Source organism: Nelumbo nucifera, chromosome 6 (genome assembly GCF_055504915.1).
Source record: "Nelumbo nucifera cultivar China Antique chromosome 6, China Antique-T2T, whole genome shotgun sequence".
NCBI lineage: Eukaryota > Viridiplantae > Streptophyta > Magnoliopsida > Proteales > Nelumbonaceae > Nelumbo > Nelumbo nucifera.
Genome location: NC_142654.1, coordinates 46660001 through 46672500, shown reverse-complemented (window position 1 = coordinate 46672500; position 12500 = coordinate 46660001). Strand labels below are relative to the sequence as shown.

Here is a 12500-nt window from a genome sequence, read left to right as displayed (position 1 = left end):
GCTCTACGCGGTTGCAATTGTCGATCACATATCAGGACATATAATAGGGTGGTAACAAGGGACCTAAGGCCCTACCCTTGGCATCTTCCGCATCCAAGAGAACACACAATAGACATGTGCCGAGTGCATTGCACAATCACAAGACAATGCATGGCAGCACATTCTACATGTTCATGGCAGCCTCATCCCCTATCGTGGGAGGAGAGAGACAAACTATCTCTCGTGGGGTATCAATTCCATTTCTTTGGGTAGGCAACACAGGAACCATCCCCACACGCCCAGATAGCAACAACTAGCTTGGGCAAAACTGAAGAGGAGGGGAAGGTTAATGGTTCCGACCACAAGCACAGAGCCCATCAACACATGCCATCCAAACACCACTCACGTGCATCGCGTCCACCTTCAGGCAGCCACCCCCCAAACCAACGACTTATCAATGACACGTAGAATGGCCGAGGAAAGCAGCACCAAAAGGCCCCACTAAGCACGGAAAGCAACCACCAACATGAATCAACATCCGAAAAGGGTCACCAGGAGATCACAAGAAATGCGAGAGATGCCAACCGTGTTACACCATTCCTACTCATGCGAGGTCCCCATGGGGGCCTCCCATGCTTGAAATAGGTACGCCGCGTAGACACCATAGAGTGCCTTGGGCAGAATGCGGGGAGGCACCCAAAGCACCATTGCCAAACACCTTGCACGTCACGTAACCCAGCATCGCTAACCCACAAATGCGTGTTCACGAGCACGCGCGGGACAACACTGTTAAGGCTGCGGCAACGCACACAGTGCTCAACACAGCAAGTGCGACCGCGCATGCTGCCGAGGGCACCCAACACAACACACATCGCTTGCGATCATGGGGCACTCAACAGACGTTGCGCTGCAACGCGTGCATCGTTGCACTCCCAGATCTCTTCTAGTGCACGTCATTCTGCAGCAGCATGCACTATCAAGTAAAACCTTGCACATTGTGATGCACGTCATTGCGCTACCATGTCACGCTCGGTAAGCATCAATGTGCCTTCATGTCGCCTCTAGGGCATGCAACTACGCTACCCGTGTGTCATGGGTGATGGGGGGGAAGCCCCATGACTGCCAACGCTCGCCCAATGGCACCCCCAGGGGGGAACCCCCCCAGAGTCACCACCCCCCCTCAAAGAGTACGTTAAGCTTTTGGGGCTCTGCCAGCAAGAAACATCACTTCTCTGAAAAATCATACTGGGGTTATCTTGAGATGTACGGCTTAGATTGGTCTTAAACTTGAGAAGAGACATTAGTTAGGATTGAAAAATGATGAAAATAATTAAAATAAATTCTCGGAGAAAAATATTAATTTTATTAATTTTTAATCACTAAAAATTACCAAAAATTGGGAAAGATCTGAAAAAATAATTTTGGAGGGTGGGTTGCTTTTTCACACCTGCAAAAAATTTTGTGCACCAAAATAAGCTGGTTTCATGCCAAAAAGTATTGATAGAAATGGTTTTTCACTAATATTTAATTTATAGAAATTACAAAAATTATAAAAAATTAGGAAAATTTATTTTGTGGAAATGGGATTGCATGGAATCAAAAGGGAACACTCCCACACTACTTCTATGAAAAGGTGAGCTAGTTTCATGCAAGAAAGGTGCACAAAGACGAGTTTGGGACTGTCAATCAAAGCGGTGACATGGGGGTGTGTATGGGTGATATGTTGAAAGAGAAACAATGGTCACAAGTGCATTGTGGGTGTGCACATCCCTTGCACCACGACACACAACATGAGGCACCAATTGCAATGTGGGTGTGCGCACCCACATAGTGCAAAATGATGCAGCATGGGGCGTTGTGTGCAGTGTCAGCACATCCACCACGATGCACACCCACTTGCGCCCTGTGTTAATAGGGCTGTCTGTAAACTACACACCATGCAAAGGTGGAAGGTGGAATTGGTGCACCTAACACAAGTGGTTGTGTTACAGCCCTACACTACACACGGTGGGTGTAGAAGGGCTGTAAACTACTACACGGTGTGTTAAAGCCCTGTCACTACAATAGTAGAAAGCACTACACGTGTAGTGTGAACACGTTTAACACACCACGGTAGTTTAGTGTTTTTTAATATTGGTCACCGCACGTGGAGGCACCACAGTAGCCACTTGCACCATGACACACCACGGTAGTTTAGTGTTTTCTAATATTGGTCACCGCACATGGACGCACCACAGTAACCACTTGCACCTTGGCACACCACGATAGTTTAGTGTTTTCTAATATTGGTCACCGCACGTGGAGGCACCACAGTAACCACAGTAACCATGACATACCATGGTAGTTTAGTGTTTTCTAATATTGGTCACCACACGTGGAGGCACCACAGTAACCACAGTTACCATGACACACCACGGTAGTTTAGTGTTTTATAATATTGGTCACCACACGTGGAGGCACCACAGTAACCACTTGCACCGTGACACACCACGGTAGTTTAGTGTTTTCCAATATTGGTCCCCGCACATGGAGGCACCACAGTAACCACTTGCACCATGACACACCACGGTAGTTTAGTGTTTTCTAATATTGGTCACCACACGTGGAGGCACCACAGTAACCACAGTAACCATGACACACCACGGTAGTTTAGTGTTTTCTAATATTGGTCACCGCACGTGGAGGCACCACAGTAACCAATTGCACCATGACACACCACGGTAGTTTTGTGTTTTCTAATATTGGTCACCGCACGTGGAGGCACCACAGTAACCACTTGCACCATGACACACCACGGTAGTTTAGTGTTTTCTAATATTGGTCACCGCACATGGAGGCACCACAGTAACCACTTGCACCATGACACACCACGGTAGTTTAGTGTTTTCTAATATTGGTCACCGCACGTGGAGGCACCACATTAACCACTTGCACCATGACACACCATGGGGCACCACAGCACATCCACACTTGGCAGTTCACGCATGCACATGCCCGCACACGCACACGCCAGCGCACGCACACGCCTGCCAGCGCACGCACACGCCCGCCCGCACACGCACGCCCGCACACACACGCCCGCAAACGCATGCCTGCGCACTCGCACGCCCGCGCACAGCCAACGCTCACACACGCAGGCCCGGACGCAGCCCGCCACGCGCGAACGCTTGCGCCAGCGAACGCATGCCTGCGCCAGCGCACGCCCACGCAGCCAGCCCGCTGCACACTGCAGATGCACATGCACAGCCAGACTTACACGCACAATGGCAGGCCACAGGGGCACAATGTGTAGTCGGCAATGCGCACCGGTAACCTCTATGGGGATATGGTGGGTGTGGAGACATGGGATAATGGAAGGTTGTTCTGATGAGTTAGATTTCCCCAATGGTGTTATGTTGAAAAGGAGGGGAGGTAAGGCTGTTCGGATGAGTTAGATTTTCACACCGACTCGCGCCATTGTCACAGGTGACTCATTCATCGCGCCATCAAGCACCTACAGTGAGCCACCCGAGTGCCAACCACGTGCCTTCATGGTGTCAACATGTGTGTCATGGGTGGGCTTTGCTTGTATTTTGTAAGGGGGACCGCCAATGGCGTTATTGTAATTACTTAGTATGCTTTTCCATCATTTTGATGTTTCCTATTGTCACTCCCCCAAAAGCTTAACGTACTCTTTGAGGGGAGGTAGGTAGTCGAGTGAGCTCAAAAGCGTGTAAAGGTTAAGCACGAGATCCCCTCGACACTTTACTGTGTGCTTGTGCTTACCACTGATTAATGCAATACAAGTAGCCTTTTGCTAATTCGTGTGCCATCTTGTTGCTTTTGTGTGTGTGTTTGCTTTGTTTCGTAGGCTTACTCGCCCATTTCGAGTGCCGCACGGGGCCCCAACGATTACCCCCATGACAGTTGGTATCAGAGCAGGTGCTCCTACAAATACTCTGGACCGTCTTCGTCCCTACATCAACCCAATGAAGAGCAATCGGGGTGTTTCCGATGACACACCACATGGGCGGACTCAAGCCAACGACACTGACGAGGCTCCACTTGACGAACCTACCAAGACACAAGCCCCAAAGGGTCGTACAACCAAAGCTAGCAAGCACGAAAAATCAGTCGACCAATTAGCTACTGTGGAGATGCGCCTCCTACGTTGCGAGGTGACAGTGGGAGAAACCCGAGATCGGGTTGATGAACTCCACCTCAACCTAGAGACGGTTGAGAATGCAGTGGTGGAACTAGAAGGACGTTTCAATGGCGCCTTCAGAGACATGCACACCACCATACAGAATTCGGGAGCTGGGGCTTCCCAAAGCAGCCTACAGGGCTTGCTAGACAGATTCCAAGCGCAATTGGATGAGATGAGAGATGAGATGGCTCTCCTAAAGAGGGCAGTGGCCAACACACCAAGCACTCCCTCCACCCTAGCTTCCATGAACATCAAGATCCGAGAGCCAACACCTTACTCGGGTGCCCGGGATGCTAGGGAGCTTGACAACTTCTTGTGGCAATTGGAGCAATATTTCTCTGCCACTGGCATCATTGACAACCAAACTCAGGTACGTACAGCTGCTATGTATTTGACTGATATAGCAATGTTATGGTGGCGTAGGTGTTGCCAAGACATTGAACGTGGAACCCGTACCATCGACACGGGTTGGATTCAAGCGTGAGATCAAGCGGCAATTCTACCCAGAAAACGTGGAGTACTTGGCACGCCGAAGAATGAAGAATCTCAGACATCAAGAATCACTACATGACTATGTCAAGGAGTTTTCGGCCTTGACGCTGGAGATCATGGACATGTCAGACAAGGATCTTCTGTTCAATTTTATGGACGGTCTCAGGCCATGGGCTGAGCTCGAACTCCAACGACGCGGGGTTGAGGACCTCGCCACCGCCATGGCCATAGCTGAATAGCTTGTTGATCTGAGAACACCTAAAGAAGATGTGCAAAGACCATCCAGCCCAGGTACCATGAGTTTGAGTGGGGGAGATCCACAATCAACCCCTACAAAGGAGAAGCCAGTGCCCGTGAACAAGCCCTACACTTACCAACAAGGGAAGAAGCCACAAGGAGGCCCAAGCAACCAGGGCCACCAATCCACTAGAAGACCTCCTCCTGCGCCGTATTACCTTTGCAACGGGAAGCATTGGACGAGTGACTGTCCAACCCGAAAGAAAATAACTGCCTTCATCGCCAAACTCAGCGATAGTGAAGAGACTGATGAGGAGAAACCCACAGCGGCGCCCAGAGTAGGCGCCCTCCAACTCATCAATGCCATGGTCAAGAAAGAGGCCACATCAAAGCGGTCCACCAAAGCCCACAAGGGGCTGAGTTATGTAGACATCACCCTCGGCGGGAGGCCGACCCTAGCCTTGGTGGACACTGGGGCCACCCATAACTTCATTTTGCTTGCGGAGGCAAAGCGACTCGGCTTGACCGCCACCAAACAAACTGGGTGGGTCAAGGCTGTCAACTCCGGGGCCAAAGCAGTAGAGGGCACGGCCCGTGGAGTAGAACTCCGAGTTGGACCATGGAAAGGACCCATCAATCTATCTGTGGTTCCCTTGGATGATTTTCAGGTGGTTCTTGGAGTGGAGTTCCTCAAGCAGGCGGAAGCAGCACTTATGCCACACATCAACAGTTTGCTTATTCTGGACGAACACTCCCCTTGCATGGTTCCTGTCTCATCAGCCTTGCAGATACTTGGGAAGCAGTTTTCAGCTTTGCAGTTGTACCAAGAAACTATCAACCATGAAGACATCTCTGCGTCAACAAGGAAGAACCCCTGTCAAGTACCCCTCATCGACACTGGAACTGGTTGGGAAGTCGTCACCAGGAAGAAGTCACCCCAAGACAGTTCCATTTTCAGCGCAAACAACAATGCCAGTGCCCAAGTCAACACCAGCAGCAGCATCAGCTTCAGCACCAATCACATCAGCAGAAGTCGACTTCGTAGCAGAAGCCGCAAGTGCCCGCAACTGGTGGGCCCAACAGAAGAAGACCCAAGGCCGTGTCAAACCTTGCCCACATCTACTACCACAACCACAGGGGAGAGCGAGTGCCACCCAAGCCATCTAGGGACCACATTCACGTCATCCCGAAGGCTAGTTCCCATAGTAGCCCGGTGAGATACCCTTGGGGAAAAATGCATGGGAATCCACACCTTAATAATCCAAAACAACATTTTGATCCTTACCTGGCCCAAACCTACCCCTTAGACAAATAGAACCAGCCACTAACATACCTTTAGGCTGCCAGGAAAGGACTTAGCCATAGGAAACCCCAACAGAATGAGCCAACCCGACCCCACCAAAATATACACCTCGGCCTTGGACGATAGCCGGTTCGGGGAGCAGCAGAAGAACCCTCCTTCCGCAACAGAGACTCTAAGGGACCAGCCGAAGCCGATCTCCGAGGACGTAGATCGAATTGAGTGGGGGAGAATGTCACAGGTGACTCCTTCATCGCGCCATCAAGCACCTACAGTGAGCCACCCGAGTGCCAACCGCGTGCCTTCATGGTGTCAACATGTGTGTCATGGGTGGGCTTTGCCTGTATTTTGTAAGGGGGACCGCCAATGGCATTATTGTAATTACTTAGTATGCTTTTCCATCATTTTGATGTTTCCTATTGTCACTCCCCCAAAAGCTTAACGTACTCTTTGAGGGGAGGTAGGTAGTCGAGTGAGCTCATAAGCGTGTAAAGGTTAAGCACGAGATCCCCTCGACCCTGTACTGTGTGCTTGTGCTTACCACTGATTATTGCAATACAAGTTGCCTTTTGCTAATTCGTGTGCCATCTTGTTGCTTTTGTGTGTGTGTTTGCTTTGTTTCGTAGGCTTACTCCCCCATTTCGAGTGCCGCACGGGGCCCCAACTGTTAGACAGTTTTGTATGCCCTTAGCTTCAATCAGAATGATGTACTTTATGAGTTTATTGCAAATGAATAAAGATACATATTTGATTCATGTTCCCTTCGTATGTTTCTGTGTAATACCCTTAAACTAGACACTTAATGAGACTCGTGTTAGTTTAGAATGTTCACAGCCAGTGGGTCGGTCTGGGGAGACCTATCCTGACAAGGCTAACACTGTAGTGCCACCAATCATACTGGGGTTATCTTGAGATGTACGGCTTAGATTGGTCTTAATCATGACAAGTGACATTAGTTAGGATTGAAAAATGATGAAAATAATTAAAATAAATTTTTGGAGAAAAATATTAATTTTATTAATTTTTAATCACAAAAAATTACCAAAAATTGGGAAAGATCTAAAAAAATAATTTTGGAGGGTGGGGGTTGCTTTTTCACACCTGCAAAAAATTTTGTGCACCAAAATAAGCTGGTTTCATGCCGAAAAGTATTGATAGAAATGGTTTTTCACTAATATTTAATTTATAGAAATTACAAAAAATTAGGAAAATTTATTTTGTGGAAATGGGATTGCATGGAATCAAAAGGGACCACTCCCACACTAATTCTATGAAAAGGTGAGCTAGTTTCATGCAAGAAAGGTGCACAAAGACGAGTTTGGGACTGTCAATCAAAGCGGTGACATGGGGGTGTGTATGGGTGATATGTTGAAAGAGCAACAATGGTCACAAGTGCATTGTGGGTGTGCACATCCCTTGCACCACGACACACCACATGAGGCACCAATTGCAATGTGGGTGTGCGCACCCACATAGTGCAAAATGATGCAGCATGGGGCGTTGTGTGAAGTGTCAGCACATCCACCACGATGCACACCCACTTGCGCCCTGTGTTAATAGGGCTGTCTGTAAACTACACACCATGCAAAGGTGGAAGGTGGAATTGGTGCACCTAACACAAGTGGTTGTGTTACAGCCCTACACTACACACGGTGGGTGTAGAAGGGCTGTAAACTACTACACGGTGTGTTAAAGCCCTGTCACTACAATAGTAGAAAGCACTACACGTGTAGTGTTAACACGTTTAACACACCACGGTAGTTTAGTGTTTTCTAATATTGGTCACCGCACGTGGAGGCACCACAGTGACCACTTGCACCATGACACACCACGGTAGTTTAGTGTTTTCTAATATTGGTCACCGCACGTGGACGCACCACAGTAACCACTTGCACCTTGGCACACCACGATAGTTTAGTGTTTTCTAATATTGGTCACCGCACGTGGAGGCACCACAGTAACCACAGTAACCATGACACACCATGTTAGTTTAGTGTTTTCTAATATTGGTCACCACACGTGGAGGCACCACAGTAACCACAGTAACCATGACACACCACGGTAGTTTAGTGTTTTCTAATATTGGTCACCGCACATGGAGGCACCACAGTAACCACTTGCACCATGACACACCACGGTAGTTTGGTGTTTTCTAATATTGGTCACCACACGTGGAGGCACCACAGTAACCACTTGCACCATGACACACCACGGTAGTTTAGTGTTTTATAATATTGGTCACCGCGCGTGGGGGCACCACAATAACCACTTGCACCATGACACACGACGGTAGTTTAGTGTTTTCTAATAATGGTCACCGCACGTGGAGGCACCACATTAACCACTTGCACCATGACACACCATGGGGCACCACAGCACATCCACACTTGGCAGTTCACGCATGCACATGCCCGCCAGCGCACGCACACGCCCGCCAGCGCACACACACGCACGTCCGCACACACACGCCCGCACACACGCCCGCAAACGCAGGCTTGCGCGCTCGCACGCCCGCGCACAGCCAACGCTCACACACGCAGGCCCGCACGCAGCCCGCCGCGTGCGCACGCCTGCGCCAGCGAACGCATGCTTAAGCCAGCGCACGCCCACGCAGCCAGCCCGCTGCTTACTGCACATGCACATGCACATGCACAGCCAGACTTACACACACAATGGCAGGCCACAGGGGCACAATGTGTAGTCGGCAATGCGCACCGGTAACCTCTATGGGGATATGGTGGGTGTGGAGACATGGGATAATGGATGGTTGTTCTGATGAGTTAGATTTCCCCAAGGGTGTTATGTTGAAAAGGAGGGGAGGTAAGGCTGTTCGGATGAGTTAGATTTTCACACCGACTCGCACCATGGCAGCCTCGTGCAGTCGACCGAGTGGAAGGGTAGCATCGATAACCTCTATGGGGATATGGTGGGTGTGGAGCCATGGGATATGGAAGGTTGTTCTGATGAGTTGGACTTTCACAAGCGTGTGTTATGTTGAAAAGGAGAGGGAGGGACTTTGTTCTTGGCACACCACGATGCGTGGGGGGAGGGACAAATCGTTGTGGGATGCAAAATGTGGGGGGAGGAACGAATCGATGCGACAAAGGGCTGAATCTCGGTGGATCGTGGCAGCAAGGCCACTCTGCCACTTACAATACCCCGTCGCGTATTTAAGTCGTCTACAAAGGATTCTACCCGCCGCCCGGTGGGAATTGAGCTTCAAGGCAGCCCACGTGGCTCATCCGTCACGAGGGCTTCACCAATGGCACGTGCCTTTGGGGACCTAGAGGCCCCTACTGTGGGTCGGCAATCGGGCGACGGGCGTACGCATCGCATGTTTAGCCAGGATTCTGACTTAGAGGCGTTCAGTCAAAATCCGGCACACGATAGCTTCGCGCCACTGGCTTTTCAACCAAGCACGATGACCAATTGTGTGAATCAACGGTTCCTCTCGTACTAGGTTGAATTACTATCGTGACACTGTCATTAGTAGGGTAAAACTAACCTGTCTCACGACGGTCTAAACCCCGCTGATGTTCCCTATTGGTGGGTGAACAACCCAACACTTGGCGAATTCTGCTTCGCAATGATAGGAAGAGCCGACATCGAAGGATCAAAAAGCAACGTCGCTATGAACGCTTGGCTGCCACAAGCCAGTTATCCCTGTGGTAACTTTTCTGACACCTCTAGCTTCAAATTTCGAAGGTCTAAAGGATCGATAGGCCACGCTTTCACGGTAAGTATTCGTACTAGAAATCAGAATCAAACAAGCTTTTACCCTTTTGTTCCACACGAGATTTCTGTTCTCATTGAGCTCATCTTAGGACACCTGCGTTATCTTTTAACAGATGTGCCGCCCCAACAAACTCCCCAGGCAGCATTCCTTGTCGACATCACAACCCGCATGAGACCATCCGAAAACATCGAACACTCTACGCGGTTGCAATTGTCGATCACATATCAGGACATATAATAGGGTGGTAACAAGGGACCTAAGGCCCTACCCTTGGCATCTTCCGCATCCAAGAGAACACATAATAGACATGTGCCGAGTGCATTGCACAATCACAAGACAATGCATGGCATCACGTTCTACATGTTCATGGCAGCCTCACCCCCTACCATGGGAGGAGAGAGACAAACTATCACTCGTGGGGTATCAATTCCATTTCTTTGGGTAGGCAACACAGGAAACTTCCGCACACGCCCAGATAGCAACATCTAGCTTTGGCGAAACTGAAGAGGAGGGGAAGGTTAATGGTTCAGACCACAAGCACAGAGCCCATCAACACATGCCATCCAAACACCACTCACGCGCATCGCGTACACCTTTAGGCAGCCACCCCCCAAACCAACGACGCATGAATGACACGTAGAATGGCCGAGGAAAGCAGCACCCAAAGGCCCCACTAAGCACGGAAAGCAACCACCAACATGAATCAACATCCGAAAAGGGTCACCAGGAGATCACAAGAAATGCGAGAGATGCCAACCGTGTTGCACCATTCCCACTCATGTGAGGCTTCCTTGCCTTTCTCTTTTTCTTGCCTGATTTGTTAGCTTTAGCAAGCATAACCACAGGCTCATCCTTCTTGAGTAGATCCTTGGCTCTCTGCAACATATTGCTGAGTTCCTGGACGCTGACATTCCGCTTATTCATGTTGTAGTTCATTGTGAACGCTTTGAAGGAAGAGGGCAAAGAATTTAGGATGGCATCCACTTGCGTGCCAAGATCTAGCCCGGATCCAAGAGCTTCAAGTTCATTAATGTATCCCATCATCCGTAGACAATGGTCATGAACATTTTGCCCTTTGGTCATCTGCGCGGTCATGAACAATTTCAGGACCTTCTGTCGAGTAGAACGGTTCTGCTCTTCATACATTGTCCTTAGACTGTCCAATATGTCCTTGGCTAGTTCGATCTGATCGAACTGCCTCTGTATTGAGTTGTCTAATGAGGCAATGACAAAGAAGCGGGCTAGGGAGTTCTTATCCTCCCAATCTTGGTAGTCCCTCCTACGATCCTCAGAAGCCCTATCACCCGGACGTTCCGGGGCAGGATTTTTCACAACCTTGTCTAACTTTTCAGAAGTTAGGACCAGCATAAGATTTCTGTACCAGTCGGCATAGTTTGGGCCCTTAAGCTTGTTATCGTCTAGAAGCTTTGCAAATTGACCGTTTGCCATTTTCTGATAAAACAGCAAAATCATTAGTCCACAACCTTAGTTTGATTCATGTTTACCTACATAGATATGGCTTTTAATCTATGTTCCATTCCCATTTGTTCATCTCTGAGATTTCCCTCCTATCTTAGTGACGGAGATGACGAAATGTCTCTGGAAATGTGGGAAATCACATGGGGTGCGTGAAGCCAACTGTTTCAGCTGCATAACCCCACCACCTTTCTGTGACGGATCATATCCACTCATCAAATGAGTTTCCCTTTGGCCTCTGTCAGACAAGGTTCAGAGCCGTTTTCAGGTAAACCCTTCTGTCCAGTGAGTGCACACCCATCATATTCAGGTTACGCCAAGGTACCGTGAGAGAGTTCCCATTTTCTGGTGAAGCCCCTCCCACATCGGTCTATGACGCCCCTATCATCTTATGAAACACTCTAACAGATCCAACAGCAAATGGATAGCCCAATTTTATGGTGCGTTTCCTCATTACTGATGGACCCATCATTGTGCTAATGACGGAAGGCCTTTAGAGAGTCCATCATATGGATCTCCCTATCACTTGCATTCATATTTGCTGGAGGGAACAAAATTACGCCCTAGTTCTAATTTAGGTCAAACCAAAGTGGCTCCCACTGATTTTCATAAAGTCAGATTTCTGGTGGGCCTTAATCGGCTAGGGGTTCCGTACGCATCCCTTTTTCAGGGTTGTGGGGCCCACCAGGCAAAGAGGGGGGTCATCCAATGACCTTCAGGGACACCATGGCAATGATGTGCATTCAGCCATGGTGAGCGCAAGAGCCACTAACGAGTCATCACGGGCCAAGTACTTATGGCCCGTGGTCGCAGCACATCAAACATCCAAACATCACATGTAAAGGAGGAATTTATCCAATCAATTAATTGCTGTAAAGCCATTCAACGGCCCATTTAAAAAAAAAACAAGTCATTAGCGATTAATGTCCACTAGGTGTATGGGCTGAATCGTAGATAGCAGTTCGGCCCATACAGCTTATCTCACAATAATGGGCTTTTGCAGTTTTAACCCTTTAAAACTAGGCTTTACAGGTGGGCCGAATTAATCCCTGTAATTGAATATCAGATTTGGAACAAAAGGTGTGAGACAATTG

General features: G+C 49.1%; 1 pseudogene; it reads right to left on the bottom strand.

Annotated features, from left to right (window-relative positions):
- Positions 1-9283: 9283 nt before the first annotated feature.
- LOC148790857 (25S ribosomal RNA) overlaps positions 9284-12500 on the bottom strand; it is a 6512-nt pseudogene continuing 3295 nt past the window's right edge.